The sequence below is a fragment of the Vombatus ursinus genome, unplaced genomic scaffold (genome assembly GCF_900497805.2).
Source record: "Vombatus ursinus unplaced genomic scaffold, bare-nosed wombat genome assembly UNPS02014832.1, whole genome shotgun sequence".
Lineage (NCBI taxonomy): Eukaryota > Metazoa > Chordata > Mammalia > Diprotodontia > Vombatidae > Vombatus > Vombatus ursinus.
Window position 1 is genome coordinate 70,505,635 of NW_020954610.1, and position 24,659 is coordinate 70,530,293.

Below are 24,659 nucleotides of genomic sequence, written 5' to 3' on the forward strand. Positions count from 1 at the left end.
TTGTTGTTTAGTCTTATCAGTTGTGGTTGACTCTTTGTGACCTCAATGGGGTTGGAGTTTTCCTGGTAAATATACTTAGTGGTTAGTCATTTCTTTCTCCGGATCATTTTACAGGTGAGGAAACTGAGACAAATAGAGTTCAGTGGCTTGCCCAGGGTCACATAGCTAGTAAATGTTTGAGGCTGTATTTGAACTCAGATTTTCCTGATTCCATGCTTGGTGCTGACTCCACTTGCCACTTAGCTGCCCACCATGGTATCTTAGGGGAGTATATAAAACAAGACATTTATAAGGAAAAAATTCAAACTTCTCTAAACCAAGTTCTTTTCAATCATCTAAATCAGTGCTTCTCAAACTTTTTGGTCCCAGAATCCCTTTACACTGTTAAAATTATTGAGGACCTCAAAGACCTTTTGTTTATATACATGATATCTCTTAATACTTATTATTCATTGATATCAATATTAAATTCAATTAAAATAGATCATTTAAAATATTTTTCATTAATTCATTTAAAAAATAGCAAACCTATTACATGGTAACAAAAATAAAATATTTTCATAAAAAAAACTGCTTCCAAGAAAATTCGTGAGAACAATAGCATAGTTTTATGTATTTTTTGTAAATCTCTTTAAAGTGTGGCTTACTCAATGACAGCTGGATTCTCTTATCTGCTTCTGTATTCAAGCTGTTGTCTTGGCTGAAGTATATGAAGAAAATGTAGCCTCACACAGACACATAACTAAAAAATGAGAGAATAGTTTTAATTGGCAAATAACATATTAGTATTATTATGAAAATAGTTTTGACCTTGGGGACCTCCCGAAAGTGTTTTGGGAAGCCCTGAAGACCATACTTCGAGAATCATTGATCTAAATATTCAGAAAAAAGTTTTCAGCTTCTATCATCTGGATCCTCCATAACATCCCACTCTAAGTGCTTCATCATGATATATAGATAGCATACAGATTTTCAATCAGATTTTTATGCCAGGGAAGAGTAAGCTCTGAAAAGCCCTGCCAAGAAGGAAAGTCTTCTAGTATATACCCTCACTGAACTTAGGCAGATTATCTCATCTAATCCTCAAAACAACTTTGGAAGGTGGGTGCTAATATTATCTCTATTTCACAGATGAGGAAACTAAGGTAAAGTGACTTGCCCAGGGTAACATAGCTAGTAAGTGTCTGAGGATAGATTTGAACTGAGATGTTCCTGAGTCCAGGCCCAGAGCTCTGTGCAATATGGCGCCACCTAGCTTTCTACTTTTCATCATTTCCTTGACTTCTACTTCCCTAGTATCTGTCACTACTAGCCTCCTTGTTTCCTTCCACAAGTCCAAAGGCAGAAGTGATGAGCTAAGGAGTTAAGCTCAATTCAGGTGCTTACCAATAAGCCTCAAAATACTGCCCCCTGGTGGCATGGCCCAAATAAATATTGATCGGACAAAATTATAGGTTTTAGAACTAATGAAGCATAATTCAAACATCTGCTTCCCCTTCCCTTCCTGACCCTTGGCATGGAGAAATTGAGTCTTCATTTAAATATCTCTTCTATATGAATTTCTGGTGAAAGAAACACTGAAATGACCCTGAGTTGGTTGCAATTAAATTTTTTAAAAAGTAATTGAAGGTGATAAAGGCAAAATTGCCAGGAGGCAACTGGATGATCAGGTGGTAAACACAAGTAGCTGTAATTAAAATCCACCAGTGATTAGCAAGTGAGCTTGGTTTAATAGGAAACAAATAAACTGGTATCAATGTGAAGAGATGTTGCTGTTTGTTATAGTTTTTTTTTTTGAGGGGGATTAGTATTATGTTTTTAAATAACTTGCTAGGTACTAATGTTTCTTGTTTCTGTTAACCTGTAATGGGTGTAAGAAAGCTGTTTATTATTACCTTTCTTTAAAAGAAGACATGAGTCAACCTTAAAAACTTTTCTAGGTTTATGTACATGAAAAGCCCATGGAAATAATTAATCTCAGCTCTTCCAGTTATGTAAAATAGAAATCCCGCTCCTTCCCCTCATCCTCATCCAAGGTTTTATCAGGAGGCAGCTGGTTATAATATAAAAAGAACTGAATGTCAGAAGGCTTGGGTTTGAATTTCAACTCTCCTATTTCTTAACTGCCTGACTGTGAGCAAATCACTCTCACTGACCCTCACTTTCTTTATCTACAAAACAAAGGGGTCGGATTAAAGTATCTCTAGCTCTGAGATTCTGACTTTTCATTTGTTGGCTTTGAGACCTGGTTTGAGTCTACCTTTAATGTAATGAGAGGGAAATTTTCAACAAAACACTGCTTAAGCATGTGATGGTTTAGTAGAGCCTGTAGCCATGTTTCATTCTAATTTTTATCCTACTGTGACCTGAGAAGACTGATTCATAGCCCTGACTTATTCCCCAATCCTCATGACAAGACAAGAGAAACAAGTCTCAATGGTGGTATGAGGTGCCACAAACCTCATGCACTGCAACAACCCATGATTCATTCTAGTACTGAAGGGTCTCATATCCCTGGTTCCCTCATCAGATTTCTAGTTGTCATTATTTCAACTACTTCCTAAAGTTCCAGGGAAGGGAAATAGAGGTTTCTTTGCCCTCAATCATCCCTGTTTTATGAAACAGCACTTTAACCTTTTAAGTCTTTGAAAAATACCTAAAATGGGGTACATGGGGTGATAAGGGAAGACTAGTAGCTCTGGGGTGAGGACTGCTCATCTACCTTTTGTGTCCACCTGCCACCCAGTTCTCATCTGTGATTCCAAGAAGCTATAGCATGTGCAGCAGCCACCCCAGTAAATAGTCTTGGCAAATGGGCTAAACCAGTGAGTTGGGGACTGGAGAGAAGGATGAATACTTCAAGGGTGTAAAGACTTCCCAGACAGAATAGGAGATTGTGAACAATTTATTCCAACTGGCCATGAAGGCAATAGAAGCAGGCACTTTGGAGTGCATAGAGTGTGGTTAGACATCGAAGACACCAATCTACTGCATCCCAAGCCATTGCTAGTTGTCTTGACTTTTGTCTTTCCCCTGGACTACAATGACTCTGGAAGAGAGAGTGAGGCCAATGACTTTGCTCAACTCTACCTCACAAATCCAATTTATGTGTGAGTTACAAGACACCAACCATAACATTTTACCATTTTTTACCTAAGTCCCATGGTGACACTCAACTGATGAAACATGAGGTGTGAATACACTGGGAGCTGTAGTCACATACCTGAACATAAGTGGCCCAGAGTGTAGGGTCTTCTTCTCACTAGACTGAAGCAACAGCAGAATTCAGCAGCTTCATGAGTATCCAAGCAGCCTTTTTTAAGGACCACACTCCTAACCTTCTGGTGTGAAGGGGCTAGAAAAGATGCCCTAAAAATTTGTATAACCTATCTCTAGCTCACTTACGGTGGCAGGTGGAGATCTTACCCTGTGTTCAAAACAAAAAAAAATGTACAAAAACTTTTGTGAAGATGATTCCACTCACCAATGGTGAATGTGTGCATCCTTGTGGACAACAAGAAATCCAGTAGACCTGAAAGACAAACAACTCTCGTTGAGAGAGAACACAGCAGCTATCCCATCCAAATAATAGCCCTGAGTAAAACAAGGCTGGCAAATGAAGGCCAGCTTACCAAAGTTGGAGCTAGATACATGTTTTTCTGGAGTGGCCACAGTGGTGGGGAGTGCTATGAAGCTGGCATAGGCTTTGCAATCAAATCTAATCCAGTCAACAAGCTTGTATCCCTCCCAAAAGAAGGCTCATGAGAATGCAGTTGCTTCTTGCAGGAAAAGTGCCCTGCCACCATCATTAATGTATATGCTTCCACATGATGAACTCTGATGAGATCAAAGAAAAATTTTACAAAAATCTGAAGACCTTTATCATCAATGTGCCAAAAGAGGACAAACTTGTAATTCTGGGTAACTTTAATGCTACAGTAGGCTCAGACTACCAGACTTGGCAGGGAGTCCCAGGAAGGAATGGAGTTGGAAACAGCAACAGCAGCGGTCACTTACTGCTGAAGACTTGTGCATCTCATGACCTTCTCATCACCAACATTGTCTTCCATTTACCTAAATACAATAAAACTTTGCGGTTGCACCCTTGCAGCAAACATTGGCGTTTAATAGACCATGTGATTGTAAGAAGAGACAGGATGTGAGGGTGATGAAGGCAATGCGTGGTGCAGAATGCTGGACTAATCATATACTTATCCTCTCCAAGCTCAACATTCACATTCAACAAAAGCAGTGACCCCATGGCAAGATGACCCAGTTAATATCAATAGATTAGAGCACTTCTCTGTGTGTAAAGTTTGTTGTTAATGTGGAGGAAAAACTGAGCTAACACACCGTTGGCAGCAGTGGAGAAGAAAAGGAGTAGGCAGCTTTCAGAGATTTGGTGGACAGTGCCACATTTACCCATCTGGGCCGAAACACTTGCAAACATCAAAATTGCTTTGGCAAAAATGATGGGAAAAATCAGAAACTGCTAAATGAAAAATGAGAACTCCACAGGGTTTACCACCAGGATAGTTCATTCATTTCTAAGAAAACAATGTTTAACTCCTTCAAAAGTAAAATGCAAATGAAATTTGGAGAAATGCAGGATTCTTGACTCAGTAAGAAGGCAAGTAAAATTCAATTTTAGCCTCTTAATAGTAATCCAAAGCCTTTTATGATGCTCCAAGGCCATTTATGGGCCAAAGACCTATAATCTAGGAAAATCTATTCTGTCCTTGCTGACCTTCAGGCAAAGGACTTTTCAGTATTAGAACCCCAAAGCCTGCCTTGCTCAGATTTCAGGATTGGACATCTCTTACATGGAGGTCTCCAATCTCTGTCCCCAAAAGAAGTTTCACTTTCCTTTCATCTCCTCTTTGCATTAACTGGTCTACCTAAAAGGGATCCACCCAGCTTGATTTTGTAATAGTTTCTTCCCATGTTGATCTAGGAGTCTCTTACCCCTGTGCCATGAGGGTGTGACCTCATTACAGTCCTCTGAGCCCAAGGATTATCAATACCTACTTATTTCCACCAAAGTGCTGTCTAGCTCTACACTTGAACATCTAGGTGGAACTACCCCTCAGTTCCCATTTTTGGTCAAGATAAGCTGTCAGACACATCTTGGAAGCCAAAAAACTGAGACACATTTACTCTTCCCCATGCTAGGAGTATAAGTCACTGGTCTTATTTAGTTTCTCCTTACTCAAGGAGAACTTAAAGACCATATGTTGTTTTAATAACATTGAATGGCCACACACAATTATTAACACCATGTTCTTCCATCCTCTCTCCACCTTACCCCACAGGATCTCTATTCCTTCAAAATAGTGATAACGCTCGACCTCTCCCCACCTCTATATGTCAGAGAAGGATATCCCAGAAGATAACATGAGCTTATATACAGGGATGGAAAACTAAGTATACCACAATTGTAGGAGCTTTCCTATATCAATGTCTCTGTTCTAAGCTGTTCTATAGTATTTCATATTCTATTCTACATATTATCTATATACTATATTCTATTGCTCTGATTTTTTCCAGAATTAAGATGGCTAGTCTCATGATCACCAGAATCAGAACACACTCTTAATCTCTCTTATATAGTCATATTTTCAATTACTGTGGCTATTTACATGTTTAAAAATTACATGGTTACTGACATGCTTTCCCCTATTAATTTATTTAGGTGCTGCCATACATGTACCCTGATATCCTATTTGTCTTTCTATGTTATTGAATATAAGAAGAACATGTCAAAATTCATTCCCTGTAATTTACACATGTCAAGGACATTTTTCTCATTTCTGTATTCAACATAGAAACAGGAAAACATGGCTACTTCCATGCCCAAGTTCACTTTACCAGAGTCATTAATCCTTTCAGAGCAATAGCAAACACAGGCTCTGATGGCTCCTGGTGTGCCTCACTTTGTTTGTACTGGGATGTATTTTCCCTTAATATGATAGTAATACTGCCTTCAGTGCCAACACCTGCACTTGTAATTATTCTTCTTGCTGTGCCATATATAGGATCAAGTGAACAGTACCTACTGTAGCCAATCTACAAGGATCATTGTGTCAGACTATTTCTCAACAGCTATGGGGCACATCGCTTTTTACAACTGCTAATGTAATACCTATGAGTATTCCCATCACACCTAGGTCCTTCAGAAAAGCTATTCCAAATTCAATATACTCAATAGGTCTAAACTGTACAAAACCATACTTTATGAGCCCCCCACCTATATTTTTTTTTGCTTTTGCTCATGAAATTTTGTTTTAATTTTAAAAGGTTTTTTACTTTTACTCCAGAAGATTCAATGACTTCAAAGCAAAGACATTTAATGAAATAGAATGGTTTAAAAATAACAATATTGTAATTGTAATACTGTATTATTTTTCATAAAACTAAGGCATGCTGTCCCACAAATACATATGCCCTCAGTAAAAAGAATCAATAAATACAGGGATCACTCATGGAGCACACACACAGAGAATACATGTGTCCAAGTCACATACGTGGAGAGGCACCAATTATAGGGAATAGATGTGGTCAGGGTGCACATATGAAGAGATATACACAAAAGAAAGGTTTCTTGCCATGGTACATTCTCAGAGGCACACACATATAGGAAATGCATATATACAGGGCACACACATACACAGAGAAAACTCACACCTCCAATGCTGCCAATATCTGCTGTTAATCTCATCACTTTGCTTTCATTGGGCCTGCCTCCCTTCTGTAGCCCAGGGCATTACTCTATACTGTGACTGCCTTGGGTGCCACATTACTGATGATCTCTGTTGGCCATCTCCCCATGCTTCAGTTCCCTGCTCTATATTTTCTTCACTCTTTTTACCGTTGCTTCCTCTTGGACTTTGCCTGGAGCTCTCAGCTACTTTTTCCTTATCAGAAGAGGAATGGACTTATACATTTTTGTTTTGGTTTAGAGCCAAAAGGATAAGCTTCCACTTTTTTAGGAAAGTAGGATTTTCATGCTGGAGAGGTAGGTGAGCTCCATAAGTCTTGATTTACTAGGGCCGAGCTGTTTTAAAACATAGAACAGTCAGCAATCTGACTAGAGCCTGTAAACAATTTGTCTTTGGATCAATGCTTCTTTCTTAGTATTAGAAAATATTCATTACTCCTATTTAACCCCTTATGGTAACTTTATGTCCACAAAATTGATTTCAGAGGGTTCAAAGAAACTTCCTGCATACTACAGTCTTCTTTGCATAGTGATACCAGCATTGAGGAGCAGTGATGAGGCTGCCCTGAGGAGATCCTGAATATCTGAATGTAAAATTTTAAAGTTTTATACTTGCTGCACATACAAAGATAATGCCTGCAGGGTACAAGTAGACAGAGATTTTGGATTGGGAAGCAGATTAGAAAAGATGAACTGAATGAGAGTCCAAATACAGCAATCACCAGATGAAGAATTAGGCAGAGAGTTTCTAAAGATGAAAATATGGTGAAGATACAAAGAAGTTATCTAGATAGAATTGAGGCCCAAACTATACTTTGACCTGAAATATCCAAATAATTCAGACAAAAAGTGGAACTGGACTAGATAATTTTTACTCTTTCTTAGATTAAAAAAAAATCTATTAATTTTATACAAGATATTCAGGTCCTGATTGATCTAGGACATTGCTTCCATTCTCAACATCATTTGACATCTGAATAGAGGCATTCAGCACTTTAACCTTTTTCAGAGAACCAAAAACCCTTAGGGGGTTGTTTCATTCTGGTTTATACAAGCATATACTACTATACACTCCACAATGCCTCTGTGTGGGTTTTTTTTGGTAATTTGTTTTTTATAGCATAAAATGAATCATTTGAATTGTTTTCATTTTTCTTACTTATTATAAATGTGTTTTAATTTGCTTCTGAAGCACTCTGAGTACCTTGGCAGGGGGTGGAGTCCATAGGGGTAGTTCAATAAATAAAATGATCATTATTATTTACTTCTACTTTAAAAAAAAAGTATATTCTTGGGAGAGTCCTCATATTCAAAGATAAATGCAGTCTCTTTTAGTAAAGCCTACAATGGAATGTCAATCACTCATGATAAACAGCATCCCAAATCAACTAAAATCCTGTATTTCAAGATCTTATTGTCTTCAAGCCTCATTTCCTGCCAATAAACACTCATCTGTGTCCTGTATTTTTGGAAGGGATTTCTTTTAAGCCTGCCTTGAGTTATTCTGAAGCTTTTCACTGATTGGTTTCCTGGTTCTCTATAATGCTCTTGAACCTTTTTTTTTTAATCTGAACTAAGCAAGGACTGAATTTTTTAAGCTCTACTTGACCACTAAACCCATCCTGAAAAATTTGCAAGTAATCGGATTTCAGGCTATCTTCCCATGCTACCCACCACCACAACCACCCTCCACCTAGAAGAGAGGAGTTGGCTTGAACTACCATTGTGTGTGTGTGTACAAATTGGATCTGGAGCCATTTAATGACCCAATTTGTACATGCTGAATCTTTCTTGTCATTGAAGAAGGTTCTTCAGTCACTTTAGAATTAGTAACATAGATTCCTTTGGTCTTTTTATGATCAACAAGAGGATCTTATTTCTTTTAATTACAAATATCTTAAGTAAGCATCATTTAGTAATGGAAAATAATCAGTTTCCTTTCATTTTTATATCTTGCATTACTTACAAGTTTCATATATCTTCCTTATAATACATCGAACATCTTAGGATCATAAATCTGGAGACTGTCTAATCCAATACATTATTTGGCGCTCCACCTACCACATATAAAGATGAGGAAAACATAGAAGGGTAGCATGGTGCTACAGAAGATCTACATGGTGTAGTCAGTAGCATACTGAACTTGAAGTCAGGGCTGCCTCTAGAAAGTACAAGTCCCAGGCATTTTTTTTTTTGCAAGACCCCTATCTATATAAACAATATGGTTAAAGATGTATTGCAAAATTTATCAGTGAAGACTTAGGATACTTAGGATAATAATAAGCAAAGTTTTGACTTAAAACACTGAACTCTACAGAGTCAGAATAACTGTCTAAATTTATATTACTCTATAGTCCATGTGACTGCTCTTGCTATAATTCGGTGCCTAGTTCATACCTTCATCTCCACTTGCCAGGATTATTTCAATAGCCTCCTAATTGGTCTCACCATATCCAACTCTTTCCTTTTCCAATCCATTCCAATCCATCAATCAACATTTATTCAGCACCTACTATGTGTCAGGAATTGTGCTAAGTGCTGGGGATATTCCTAAAATGCCAACCTTATCATGTTAATCTTTTCCTCAAGAAACTTCAATGGTTCTCCACAGTCTTTAGGATTAAATACAAAGTCCTTTTATTGGCATTTAAAACTTTTCTCAGTTCTATTCAAGCCTATCTTCCCAGGCTGATTTCTCATTACTTTTATACATGCACTAAATATTCCTGCCACGTTTGCTGTTCCCTATTCCCGACATTCCAATTTCTTCCTCTGTGCCTTTTCACAGGTTCTCCATCCTACCCCCCTCCCATCCCCTGCCATGCCTGGAATTCACATTCTCTTTTCCTCCACCTCTCAGTGCTTTAGGTAACTCTCTAAATCTATAAATTTCAGAGAATACACAGGTCATCACTGTTGGTAGAGGGAATTTCCTCACCATAGGTAGAGTTTCCTATACCAATGAACTTACAGGCTTAGTCACTATCCCAAAAGTGATTACTCTGATTAATATAAAATATTCACTGATTCATGACCTATCATTGATTGTTGTCTTCTGTATCTTTCAATAAAGTAGCTTTAAAAATTCACATGCTTGGCTAACTAAATAAATCAAATTAACTAAATAATTAATTGCTGGACAAATTATTGCCTGTCCTATTTGCCAAGACCTACACAATTTTTTTTAAAATAATGATATATATTTAAGCACACTGTACAAAAAATATTTAATAAAATTAATTCATTTTATTTTTACATTTGAATTTATTATTTATTTTAACATTATTTACTTTTTACATTTTGAGTTCCAAATTCTTTCCCTTTCTCCCATCACTTCCACCACACACTAAGAAGGCAACCAATATGATATCAATTATACATTTGAAACATGAAAAACATATTTCCATATTAGCCACATTTCAAAACAAAAGCAAGGCAAAATGCAAAAATTATATTTCAACTTATACTCAGAGTTTATCAGTTCTCTCTCTCTGAAGGAAGATAGCTTTTTTTTTCATCATGAGTCCTTTGGAATTGTTTTACATCATTGTATTGATCAGAGTAGTCAAATCTTTTTTAGTTGATCATTATTACAACATTGCTGTTACTGTACACAATGATCTTCTGGTTCTTTTCACTTCACTTTGCACTTTTTTTCACTTTTCACTTTTTTCATATAGGTCTTCCCATGTTTTTTTTTCTGAAACCACTCCCTCATCATTTCTTACAGTGTGATAATACTCTAACACAATCATATGCCACAACTTGTTCAGCAATTCCCCAATTGATGAATATATTCTCAATTGCCAATTCTTTGCCATCACAAAAAGAGCTACCATAAATATTTTTATACACATAGGTCTTTTCCTTCTTTTTTGATCTCTTTGGGCTATAGATCTAATAGTGGTATGGCTAGGTCAAAGAATTTAGATAGTTTTGTAGCCCTTTGGGCATAGTTTCAAATTGTTTTCCAGAATGGTTGGACCAGTTTGCAACCACCAATAGTGCATTAGTGTACCTATTTTTTTCTTCATCCTCTCTAGCATTTCTGATGGTGTGAGGTGGTACCTCAGAGTTGTTTTAATTTGTATTTCTCTAATCAATAGTGATTTGGAGACTTTTTTATATGATTATAGATAGCTTTTCTTCTTCAAAAAACTGCCTATTTATATCCTTTGACTATATATCAATTGGGGAATGGCTCTTATTGTTAGAAATTTGAATTAGCGCTATACTTAGTATATCTTTAAGAAAATAGGTTTTTATAAGAGAAATTTGCTATAAAAGCTTTTGATATTACTTCATTGTCTATGGTACCTTTTAGAATACTATAGTTTCCTTGGTAATTCATTTAATTAGATTAGTTTTTATTTTTGCTTTCTCAGAGATCATGATTACTACTTCTGCCTTTTTTTACTTCAAATGAAGCATATTAGATTTTGCTCCAGTACTTTATTTTAACTCTGTGTATGTCTTTCTGTTTCAAGAATGTCTCTTGTAAACAACATATTTTTTGGATTCTGATTTCTAAACCATTCTACTATCTGATTTTGTTTTACGGGTGAGCTCATACCATTCACAGTGATGATTACTAACTGTGTATTTCCCTCCATCCTATTTTCTTCTGTTTATCCTTCTTTCTCTCTCTTCTTAACCTGTATCTCCTCAAAAGTTTATTTTGGGAGACTTCTGGGAGCCAAAATGCCAGAGTAATCAGTAAATGGCCACAACTCTCCTATATTAAAATCTAAACATCCATAAAATAGCACCCCAAAACAAATCCTACAACAGCAGAACCAGCAAAAAAATGGGATGAAACATTCTTTTAGCTTAAGAAAGTTGGAAGATTGATAGGAAAGGTCTATCTCACTCAGGTAAAAGGGGAGCACAGTCCAGGAAAGGAAGCATCCCAGCAAGCCAGCAGAAAACCCCACCCCAGCAAACCAGTGGGAGATCCTGAGGTCCAATTCAGTGGAACAGGTAAATGCCAAGACCAGGAAGCCCCATGTGCATCAGCATAGCCAGGGGAATGGCTTTTTAGTCTTTTTCCTTTCCTGGTAGCAGAGCTCAAATTTAAAAGAAAGGAAAAAGGCTAAAAAAGATGAACAACAACAACAACAACAACAACAACAAACAAACAAACAAACAAAAGAGAATCTGACCATAGAAGGCTATTATGGTGATAGGGAAGACCAAGACACAAACTTGGAAGAAGACAACAATGTCAAAACACCTATGGGCAAAACTCCAAAGAAAAATGGGAAATGGTCTCAAGCCCAGAAAGAACTCATGGAAGAGGTCCAAAATCAGCTTAAAAATCATAAAAGAGGTAGAAGAAAAATTGGAAAATAAATGAGAGTGATTGGAGAGAATTAACAAAAAAAAAGTCAACAGCTTGAAAAAAAAAACAACTACTTAAAAAGTACAATTGGCCAAATGGAAAAGGAAGTACAAAAGCTACCCAAGGAAAACAACTTCTCAAAAATTAGAATTGGGCAAGTACAAACTAATGACTCTATGAGACATCAAGAATAATCAAAGAAATTCAAAAGAATGAAAAAGTAGAAGAAAATATAAAATACTTCATTGGAAAATAGAGCCAGGAGAGACAATGTTAGAATCATTGGACTACCTGAAAGTCAAAATCAAAAGGAGGACCTGGACAGCATCTTTTAAGAAACTGTCAAGGAAAATTGCCCTGGTATCCTGGAACCAAAGGGCAAAATAGGCATTGAAAAAATCCACTGCAAGGAACATTATAGCCAAATTTCAGAACTATCAGTTCAAGGAAAAAAATACTGCAAGTGGCCAAAAAGAAACAATTCAAATATCAGGGAGCCACAATCAGTATTACATAGGACTTAGCAGTTGCAAATTAAAGGATCAGAGGTCATGGAACATGATATTTTGGAAGGCAAAAGAGCTAGGACTGCAACTAAGAATCATCTGCCCAGTGAAATTAATCATAACACTTCAAGGGAAAAAATGGTCATTCAATGAAAGAGAAGGATTTCAAGCTTTCATAAGAAGAAGACTAGAATTTAACAAAAAGTTTGATCTCCAATACCAAGACCCAAGAGAAGCCTATAAACTGAAAAGAAAAAATAAGGGATTCAATGGAACTAAGCTGTTACATCCCTACATGGGAATATTATACTGTAATTCTTAAAAAAAGTGTACCACTAATAGTACCGCTGGAAGGAATATACATAGAGGTTATGGGTATAAGGTTAATTTGAGGGAATGACATAAAAAATTAAGGGATGAGAAAGAGGATTACATTCAGTGAAGAATGAAGGGAGACATAGAATGGGGTAAATTATTTCACATAAAGAGGAGCATAGGAATAAAGGGAGAATTCCTTAAAATACTAAGCAGTATCTATCTAAAATCATCAACAAGCAATATCTGTAATGGGGATAAGCTAGAAGCCTTCCCAATAAGATCAGGGGTGAAGCAAAGATGCCCATTATCACCACTATTATTAAGTATACTGCTAGAAATGTTAGCTATAGTGATAAAAGAAGAAAAAGAAATTGAAGGAATTAGAATAGGCAGATGATATGATAGTATATTTAGAGAACCCTAGAGAATCAACTAAAAATCTACTTGTAATAATTAACAACTTTAGCAAAGTTGCAGGATATAAAATAAACCCACATAAATCATCAGCATTGCTTTATATGACCAACAAAGCCCAGAAACAAGAGATACAAAGAGAAATTCCACTTAAAATAACTTGTAGACAACATAAAATATTTGGGAGTCTACAAGACAAGACAAACCCAGGAACTATATGAACATAATTACAAAACACTTTTCACACAAATAAAGTTAGATCTAAGCAAATGGAAAATATGTCAACTGCTCATGCATAGACCAAACCAACATAATAAAAATGATAATTCTGCCTACACAAGTCAACTTATTCAGTGCCATATCAATCAAATTACAAAAAATTTATTTGATAGAGCTAGAAAAAATAATAACAAAATTTACCTGGAAGAACAAAAAGTCAAGAATATCAAGGAATAAATAAAAAAAAAATACAAAGGAAGATGGCCTAGCATACCAGATCTCAAACTATATTTTAAAGCAGTAATATCAAAACTATCTGGTACTGGCTAAGAAAAAGAGTGGTGGATCAGTGGAATAGATTAAGTACACAAAACACAGCAGTAAATTACCATAGTAATCTAATGTTTGATAAACCCAAAGACCTCAGCCTTTGGGATAAGAACTCACTATTTGACAAAACTTGCTGTAAAAATTGGAATACAATAGGATACAAAGTAGATATAGACTAACATCTCAGACCATACACCAAGATAAGGTCAAAATGAGTATATGATTTAAGCAGAAAGGGTGACATCATAAGCAAATTAAAAGAACAAGGAATAGTCAGTTCTATGGGGAAGGGAAGAATTCATGACCAAAAAAGAGATAGAGAACATTGCAAAATGTAAAACAGATAATTTTGATTATATTAAATGAAAAAGTTTTTGCACAAACAAAACCAATGCAACCAAGATTAGAAATAAAGTAGAAAGCTAGGAAACAATCTTTACAGCAAATGTCTCTGATAAAAGCCTCATTTCTTAAATATGTAGAAAACAACATAAAATTTATAAGAATACAAGCCGTACTCCAATTGATAAATGGTCAAAGGATATGAAAAGGCAATTTGCAGATGAAGAAATCAAAGCTATCTAGAGGCATATGAAGAAGTGTTCTAAATCACTTTTCATTAGAGAAATGCAAATTAAAACAACTCTGAGGTACTACCTCACACCTATCAGATTGGCTAATATGACAAAAAAGTAAAATAATAAATGTTGGAGAGGATGTGGGAAAATTGGGACACTGATGCACTGTTGGTGGTGTTGTGAACTGATCCAACTATTCTGGAGAGCAATCTGGAACTATGCTCAAAGGGCAACCAAACTGTGTATACCCTGTGATCTAGCAATACCACTACTAGGTCTGTATCACAAAGAGATCACAAAAGAGGGAAAAGGACTTACATGTGCAAAAATATTTATAGCAGCTCTTTTTGTGGTGGCAAAATATTGGAAATTGAGGGGATGTCCATCAATTGGGGCATGGCTGAACAAGCTGTGGTATATGAATGTCATGGAATACTACTGTGTAATAAGAAATGATGAATAGGCAGATTTCAGAAAAGCTGGAAGAATTTACATGAACTGATGCAAAATCAAATGAGCAGAACCAGGAAAACATTACACACAATATCAGCAACTGTGTGATGATCAACTATGAATGACTCAGCTCTTCTCAGCAACATAATGATTGATCCAAGACAAGTACAAAGGACTCACAAAGGAAAATGCTGTCCACATCCAGATAAAGAACTGATGGACTCTGAATACAGATTGAAGCATACGTTTTTCACTTACTTTAATTTTTTTTTGTGGTTTTTTTTCCTTTTGATTTGTTTCTTCTTTCACAACCGTGACTGATATGGAAATATATTTTACCTGATAGCACATGTATAACCTATATCAAATTGCCTACCATTTCAGGAAGAGGGGGCAGGGAGGTAGAGAGAAAAAATTGGAACTCAAAATCTTGCAAAAATAAATGCTTAAAAAATGGGAAAAATACTATTAATTTTTTTAAAGTTGATTTTGCTTCTAACCACCTTTTTCCTTAATCTGCTCTCCCTTTTATCATCCTCCCCCCCAATTTTTCTTATCCTCTTCCCCTTCCTTATTGGGTAAATCACATTTCTATACTGTGTGTGTATACATATATATATATATATATATATATATATATATATATATTCTTCCCTCTTTGAACCAATTCCAATGAGAGTGAGGTCCAAGAATTGCCTGCCATCCCCCACCTCTATTTTTCCCTCCATTGTAAAAGCTCTTTTTTGTGTACCTTTTTTTTTTGAGAGAAAATTTTCTCCATTCTGCCTCTCCCTTTTTTTTTTCTCTTCCCCCTCCTCCAAGTGCATTCCTCTTTCTCACCCCTTCATTTGTTTTTGGAGATCATTCCAACATGCTCAATTCACACCCAGGTCTTCTGTCTATATAAACTCCTTTTAACTGACCTAATAATGATAAAGTTCTTAGGAATTACATCTTCCCATATAGGAATGTAAACAATATAACTTTATTGAGTCTTATTACTTCTCTTTCCTGTTTACCATTTTATGCTTCTTTTAAGTCTCTTATTTGAAAGTCAATTTTTCTATTCAGCTCTGGTCTTTTCATCAGAAATGGTTGAAAGTCCTCTATTTCATTAAATATCATTTTTTTTCTCTTAAAGGATTATACTCAGTTTTGCTGAGTAGGTTATTCTTGTTTGTAATCTTAGCTCTTTTGCCTTACAGAATATCATATTCCAAGCCCTCCACTCCTTTAATGTGGAACCCACTAAATCTCTTATGATCCTGACTGTGGCTCCACAATATTTGAATTGTTTCTTTCTGGATGCTTGAAGCATTTTATCCTTGACTTGGGAGATCTGGAATTTGGCTATAATATTTTTGAAAGTTTTCATTTGGGGATCTCTTTCAGGAAGCGATTGGTGGATTCTTTCAGTTTCTATCCTACCTTTTGGTTTTAGGATGTCAGGGCATTTTTTCTTGATAATTTCTTAAAATATGAGGCCTAGTATTTTTTTTGATCATGGCTTTCAGGTAGTCCAATACTTTTCTAATGACCTCTCCTGGATCTATTTTCTAGGCAGTTGTTTTACCAATGAGATTTTCTTTTCAAGTTGTCTTTTTTTTTTCTTTTGATTTTTTTTTTATGTCTCACAGAGTTATTAGCTTCCACGTTCCCAATTCTAATTCTTAAGGAATTATTTTCTTCAATGAGATTTTGTACCTCTTTTTTCATTTTGTCAATTCTGTTTTTAAGGTGTTGTTTTCTTCAGTATTTTTGTGCCTCTTTTATCAAGCTGTTAATTCTCTTTTCATAATTTTCTGGTATCTTTCTCATTGCTTTTACCATTTTTTTCTTTTCCACTTTTATCTCTTTTTTTAACTCTGCCAGGAATTCTTGCTAGATTTTGGTGCAATTAGAATTTTTCTTTCAGAGTTTTTTTTTGTTTTTGTTTTTGTTTTTGTAACTATTTTTACATTGTTGTTTTCTGAGTTTTCTTGGTGTTCTTTGCCACCATAATAGTTTTTCATGGTCTAATTTATTTTTTGTTGTTTATCATTTTTCCAGTCTATTTCTTGACTTTGGACCTTAAATTAAAATTGGGTTTTACTCATGTGAAGTTGGGAATGCATTGTGCCAAGCTTCAAGCTTTTTCTGATGTTTTTAGAGCTAATTTTGGGGGTCTGCAATTTTTGGTGCTTTCAAGGTGGTGTTATCATGGGAGAGGTATGGTCACTCTTCTCCTGGCATTTGCTCAGATCTTTACCCAAGAAGGGCCCCGGGGGCAGCTAGGTGGGGCAATGGATAGAGCACCAGCACTGGAGTCAGGAGGACCTGAGTTCAAATCTGGTCTCAGACCAGACACTTGACACTTACTAGCTGTGTGACTCTGGGCAAGTCACTTAACCCCAATTGTCTCACAAAACAAACAAACAAACAAACAAAAATAAAAAACAAGAAGGGCCCCTGCTGCCCTGCAGCCACAAGTGCTAGAATTCCTCTTTGCTTTGGAACTGAGACCAGTGCTCCTAATCCTTTGTGATCTACCACCAGCACTCCTCTCCACCCTGTAACTGTGACCCAGAACTGCGTATGTGCAATAGAGTTTCCAATCAACATCAGCTGTACCCAGTGCCAAGAAAGTAATCTCTTTGTAATCTCTTTCTTTGTAATCTCTTTCTGAACAACTGTTCAACCCTCTTACCATCTCTGGGCTGAGAGTTCCAGAAGGTGCTGCTGCTGCTGCTATGGGTTCTGGACAGACCTCTACCCCAGTGTCACAGACTTCTCCTGCCAGTATCTTAAATTTTCTTAGGCCAGAAAAGTGTCTTACCCCCAACCTTTTATTGACTCTATCAATCCAAAATTTGATTTGAGGTGTTATTGTAAAGTTGTTTGGAAGGAAATGTTAGGAGAGTTCACCTGAGTCCCTTCCCCTAATCCATCATCTTTTTTCCACCTCCCCTCAAATCTTTTCTATAAAATAAGAAATTTTAAAAGGTTTGCTATTTATTTTAAATTGTTTATTAACTCCATTTTCCATTAATGACTCCACTTCATTTCCACTCCATGAAAAATCATACTTTCATGCTGGGTACCACCCGACCCCTTTCAGCTTCCTTTTGTATACTATCTTCCCCTATTAAATTGTAAGTTCTTTGAAGGCAAGGACTGTCTTTCTTTTACATATTTGTATCTCCTATGCTTTTCACAGTGCCTGACTCACTACTTCTGTACCCCATTCCCCAAGCAACAGAAAATGAAAAAATGTGTTTCAAAATATGAAAGTAGTATTTTTGAGGTTTCAAAGATAATGACTGAGATATCTAATCTAGGTGGTACAGTAAGCACTATAGTTAGAGTAAAGAAGATCTGAGTTTGAATCCTGCCTCAAACATGTACTGGTTGTATGACCTTGGGCAAAACCCTTCACCTTTCTCCTCCTCAGCTTCCTCCTTTGAACATAGACATAATAATAGCACATAACTCCCAGAGTTTTTATGAGAATTGAATGAGATAACATATGTAAAGTGCTTTGCAAACCTTAAAGCACTATATAAATGTTAGCTGTTGTTGATGATGATGTCTCTACTGCAAAATTGGTCCCATCACATAGCTTTTGAGGGAGGGAGGAAAAGAGGCACTCAGAATAGGATCATGAGTTTGACTGGCCTTTCTTGTACTTACCTGTCTCATCCTGCTGTTGAAGGAACATCCATGATGCCTTTAGCCAAGATGCTCTTCATGATGAGGTCTTCATCCAGTCCCTAGTGCCTTTCTCTTATAGAATTGTTCACTAACTTGGACTCCCCCCACAAAAAAAAAGAAAAAAAAAACAAATACAAAAAACAACTTGCATTCCAACAATGCCTTGGAAGAAAACACGTGAAACACTCAACTACTCATCCTTACTGAATAGCAAAAGGAGACCTGCTTTTGAGCTGATATTGAAGCTTGATGTTGTATAGATGCAGCAACCAGAAGCCTTAGTTTCAAGTCTGGAGCTTTTCCTACTTCTACCATCTCTGAACTATACAATCAGGACAATTAGCTGGCTTAATTTAGATTTATTTAGACATTCCCATATGCCATGTAAATAATGGTACATTTGCCTGGTTGTGCAGGTCCTTCTTGATTATTTTGCTTTATTCTGCATCTATCATTTTTATCTTATTTTTTGTGCCTATGAGCAGGGTCTTCCAAAGGGCTGGGTCTCCTGAAGTCAGGCCATAGGGCAAGGGCCACTTGCCTAGGCTAAGAACTGTATTTTATATAGTCATCAGACATGAATTCAAATCCCCTCCTCTACTACCTGTGTTACTAAGGGCAAATCACTTGCCTTTCTGAACCTCAGTTTCTCGATCTCTAGTGCTTATAATTATTTGTTGATTAAATGAAATAATGTATATAAGATGTTGTGTGATCCTTAAAGTGCTATATAAATATTAGATTTTGTCAATGTCAATGATACTGGATTTATAGTCCAAGGACCTGGGTTTTAGGTTCTAGATTTCTAGTTTACTACATATATGACCTTGAGTAAATGATTTTTCTTTTTCCTACATTTTCCTCATCAGCAAAATGAGAAGGTTGGACTAAAGGAGTCATTTGAATCTCTAAATCTATGCTCTTATGAGGCCCAGAGTAACTAAGTGGTTTCCCTAAGGTCACAGCTTGAAAAAAACAGAATTAGACCCCAAATCTCCATCTCTCAGTCTGCTCAATCACTGTCTTCTGAAAGGAAAAAAAGGAAATTACATGTTGCTTGACATTCCATCTCATACAAGAGTTCTTTACACTAATGCTCCCTTAGTAACTTGAGTAATTTTTTTTACTTAATAAATGTGAATAAATATGACCATGCCTATTCAAACATGATCGTTATCCAAACACGTAAGTGTAGCCAATTCTTCTTGCCTAGTTTGCTCCCCCATCCCCAACCCCATGTGCATTTTCCTGTAGGAAATCTGTGTCTGAAGTTACTTCTCTGAATTGGCATTAAGTATTTGTTTTTACTTCCCCTACAAATAGTCTTAAATGTTTATAGTTTTCTGGAGTCACAGAAAAGCAACATTTATAACCTGAAATTCAAGTATTCCAAAGTTCAATCCCATCATGCTCTTATACACTATAAGGGGCTAATTGCAATTTGTTTCTTTCATAAACATATCACACCTGCTCAGCTCTATATGGGCTGTAATGTTTTCTTCTTGATATCAACTAGTCTTGCCACATGAATAGTATAATAAGCAATTATTACTCCATTCTTTTGGGCCAGACTACCAGGAAGAGCAACTTTTCTACACAATGTATATGGTCGGGTACTTTGATTTTCACTCTCCATGTCTCACTTGATCTTACCTTTGAGCTAAACGATAGTTCAACTTTAAGACTGGAAAGTTTGGTGATTTCCTACAGGAAGGTACTTCCTTTATTGAGAAGATCACAATCCTCCTTCAACTTAGTATGTGGTATTTAATAGTGACCATGGCTGAAAATTTCATAACCCTCCATCGAATTTGGTCATGAGCTTCTCAAAACTTAGCTAGGCTGATCCTCATATGACAGGTATGATGTAACTGATCACCAGGGCCTCAAAACTGTTTCTGCATGGGAGGACCTGCCAGCAACTTTGATCAACTGGCATTGCTTTGGAGAATTCAGAGCAGGGTTTGCTGGAGCCAGCAGGAAATAAATGGCTTGAGAGAGCCAATTGTTAAAATTTCAGCATGAGTACTTAATAGCACAGAAATCAGTAAACACTACAAATCAGGGCTTGATTTATTGTTTTGTTCATTGTCACTTTAGACTTAAGTAATGGAGAAAATGTATTAAAAGTATGTTGCTCATACTCTTTTTTTTTTCAAAGAGCCAGTTGTTAAAAATTTATAGCATACCCCTGATCTAGGGTAACCTCAACACTATGATCTATACCTTTGATAGAGATGATGTAAACAAATCATAAAATAATAGTGGAAGTGGCATTATAAGAATTCAGATTTTATATTACTTAATACAATGCATCTCACTTGATCCTCATAACAACCCTGAGGTAGATGTTATTATGATCTTCATTTCCAACTAACTCCACTCCTTTTGGACTTCATCATGCCATTCTATGCCAGGAATGTCATCACTGGGAAACCTCATCATCCTGAAATTGAATTAGCTTCGGTATTTGCATCTGATAACTAGCCTTCTGATTGGAAGGAAGAACCAAGAGCTCCAAACCCTTCATTTTAGGAAGTGGCACAGGACTGACAGCTCATTTCCTCCCAGCTGCACTGGACTTTTCCATCATTCTCCTTGTGCCAAAGACTTTCTCTCTACACCTCCAAAAATTTCAGCTTCCTTTTGTGGGTTGTCTTTCCCCATTAGATTGTAAACTCATTGAGGACAGGGACTGCTTTTCATTTTATTTGTATTTGTATCTCTAGGACTTAGCATGGGACCTGGCACAAAGTAGGCAATTAATAAATGTTTATTGACTGACTGAGCCTCATTTTATAGATGAAGATGATGTTCAGAAAGGTTGTGACTTGCCCAAGTCCACACAGATAGAAAATATAAGAGAAAGTATTATCCTGCCTTCCCTCAACAAAAAGCTCAACACAGAAACTTTTCTTGACTGTTTTCAAAAGGGACAAAATTAAAAGGACTTTAAGATGCTAAGGAAATTAGAAAGATTAGTTATTCTTTAAACTGAGTAATTAATGTATGCCAGTAATTACTGAGAATAACAGTTAAAGAAAAATGGCTGGCTTAGATTCTTATAATCTAGCCACTGCTTACTCATGTTTGAACTCCTTAAGAGTCTGCCCAATATGATGGAAGTTCTAATAAACCTTGTCTTTGACTGAAAAAAAAAAGAAAAAGAAAAATGACCTATTAATTATAAATCTAACAATAAACATTCAAAGAGTAGTTCAGTGAAAATATAATATCATTGCAAATATAGTGTCCCAAAAATCTTAGCGTACTTTCAAGCTACTAAATCATAAAACTATACTGACTATAAGAAAGAGAAACATTTTGACTATTTTTAAAAATTTCTATAATATTTCATTGAACATTCTTTTTTTTTATATTTTGAGTTTCAAATCTTTCCCTGCCTCCAGTCCTTCCCCCACCCATTGAAGAGGAAAGCAATATATCAATTATACATGTGAAGTCATGTAAAATAAATTTTCTTCCTAACCATTATTTTGATTATTTCTTAATGTTTAAAGAAATACTGGGAAATTTTAGTGGCAAAGGTTGACCTCCCCCCAGATAAAAGATGAGAAAATGTACCCATTCTCCTCTCTTTGCAAAAGAGGATGACTATGAGTGTAAAATATTGTCTACCCTCAGATATGGCTGATATACTGGTTGGTTTTGCTAAACTGTTTTTTGTTTGTTTTTCTTTGTAAAAATATTTGTTGCCAAGGATGGCTCACTGGATAAGAATATGGGAGGGGATGTGTTCACAAATAATGATAACATAAAAATTGTAGCTATCAGTAAAAATAAGATTAAAACATTTTCTCAAGATTTTATAAACATTAATCATCAAACACAATAACAAAAACTTAGTCACTGGGAATATATCAAGCAACAATAGCCCAGCAGAGGATTCTTTGATGAGAGAGAGATAGAGACAGAGAGAGAGACAGAGAGACAGAGAAAAAGACAGAGATGATTGGGGAGGGATATTTTGGAATGGAGATTTCAAGGAGTACATTTCCTGGCTAGCGAAGAGTACTTTGGTGCAATGTGCTCACAAATAATCTTGATTGGGGACATGAGTCCCAGAGTGACCATTTTAAGCAATATAATGCTAAATTAGAGGAAATTCTGAAGTAAAAGAGGGTGGCCTTGGAATCACAGTTTATGTAATGGTCATGGGCCAAAAACTATGTATCTAGAACAAAAGATTGCTGGGCTTTGAAAAAATTTGGAGAGGGGAACATTGACAGAGAGGGGAAAAAGAAGATATTCCAAGTATTACACAGGTGATCCCCAAAAAGTGTCCAGAAGCGTCTTTCAAATCAGTGTTTGCCCCAGCCATGAGAAGGGTTCTCTGATCCAAGAGCAATTGAGGGAAAGAGTGAGTGAGCCTCTCACTGAGCCTCCTGGTATTCAGGTCAATTAACAGAGATTCTAAAGAAGACATTATAGGTCAGGAATTTAGCAAGTACTGTCTTGGAATAAAATTTCCCAAGGCTGTATAGGTATCTAGGAACAGATTTTTTTTCCTTTTTTTGGTGAGGCAATCGGGGTTAAGCGACTTGCCCAGGGTCACACAGCTAGTTAAGTGTTAAGTGTTTCAGGCCAGATTTGAATTCAGGTGCTCCTGACTCCAAGGCTGGAGCTCTATGCACTGAGCCACCTAGCTGCTCCAGAACAGATGTTTTGAATAAGGATTGGTTAGATTCAGATTTGACAAGAGGGAAAGAAGAAAGGCAGTATTATGAAGTAGAAAAGACATTAATGGTGTTACCTAGGGCAAGTCACTTTACCACTCTACTCAACTTTCTCATTCATAAAAATGAAGGGATTGAGCTTAATAGTCTCTGAGGTCTTCTCAGAGACTTCTAACTATGATATTGTAGGATTCCATTTATACCCCAGACCTAAGAATTTGATTGAGTAAGAGCAATTACTAAGTGAGGAAAGTAAGTTCATGTGTCTATTACAGCATTGAGTAGAATTATTAAAGTAAAAAGATTGTGTGGAGGGACTCAATTTAATCCTGGATTAAACACTTAAATCCTAAAAATAAGGTAGTTTTTTTTTCAATTCTGTAAAGCCTGCTAGTGCTTCATAAGAGGATGAATCATGACCCACAATGCTTTGCCTGTACTACTTCTAGAGGAAAGAAACTTTTAGTTTCTGTGAATCATGAACCAGGATAGGAACTGAATCAGTGGCATTGTCCCAAAGTTTGTGACAATACCATGGCATAGAGAAGTGCCAAACACACAGTCCTCCTCAATACTCCTGAGAGGGACCTGAGAAAGATTAAAATGTAACTGGAGAATATTTAACAAAGAAATAAAATAAACAAAACATAGATAATGTGAAATTTCCAATCAATATGTAGCCCACAGGGTGGTGCTTATATATGGTTTAGTGGCCCCCATTTCTATTGTGATTTGATAGCACTGGTATAGAGAATGGTCCTAAAGGAGAAAAAGCAAGATTGTGGGAATATTTCTCAAAGTAGTGTAACATTTTCTTAAAAAAAGGGGGGGGGAGGGATTGGGCAATGGAGTGGAATGTGTGAAAGAGAAAGATACCCATAAAGTAACTTACATTTATTTATTACTTTTATAGTTTCGTGTAGGTTGGCACAGTGTGAATAGAGAGCTGACCCCAAAGCTTAGAAGACATGAGTTCAACTATTGCTTATGTGATGCTGTACAAGCCAGTTTCTCATTTCCCTAGGTAACTCAGCAACATAAGTTGAAGAGAAGACACTGGCTTATATCGGCACAGAGAGTTTCCTTATAGGCAGCTCCCTATACCAATGAATTTATAGGCCAAGTACAAATTAAAAGTGAGATTTTATGTCTTATTCCAATACCTTATTGTGGCAAGAAGATGATTGTAGAGTGAGAGATTTTGACACCACAGCACAGAACTTCAAGAAAGCTCTTGGAGAAAAATTGTATGTGTTTTATGAACCTCAACCCAATTAGTTTCAGAGAAGATTATCATCAATAGTCACTGTTGTTTTGAATTATTTGACCTCAGCAACCTATGAAGGAAAGAAAAATGCAAAATGGTACACAGTCTTGTGAAGTTTCCTTCTATTC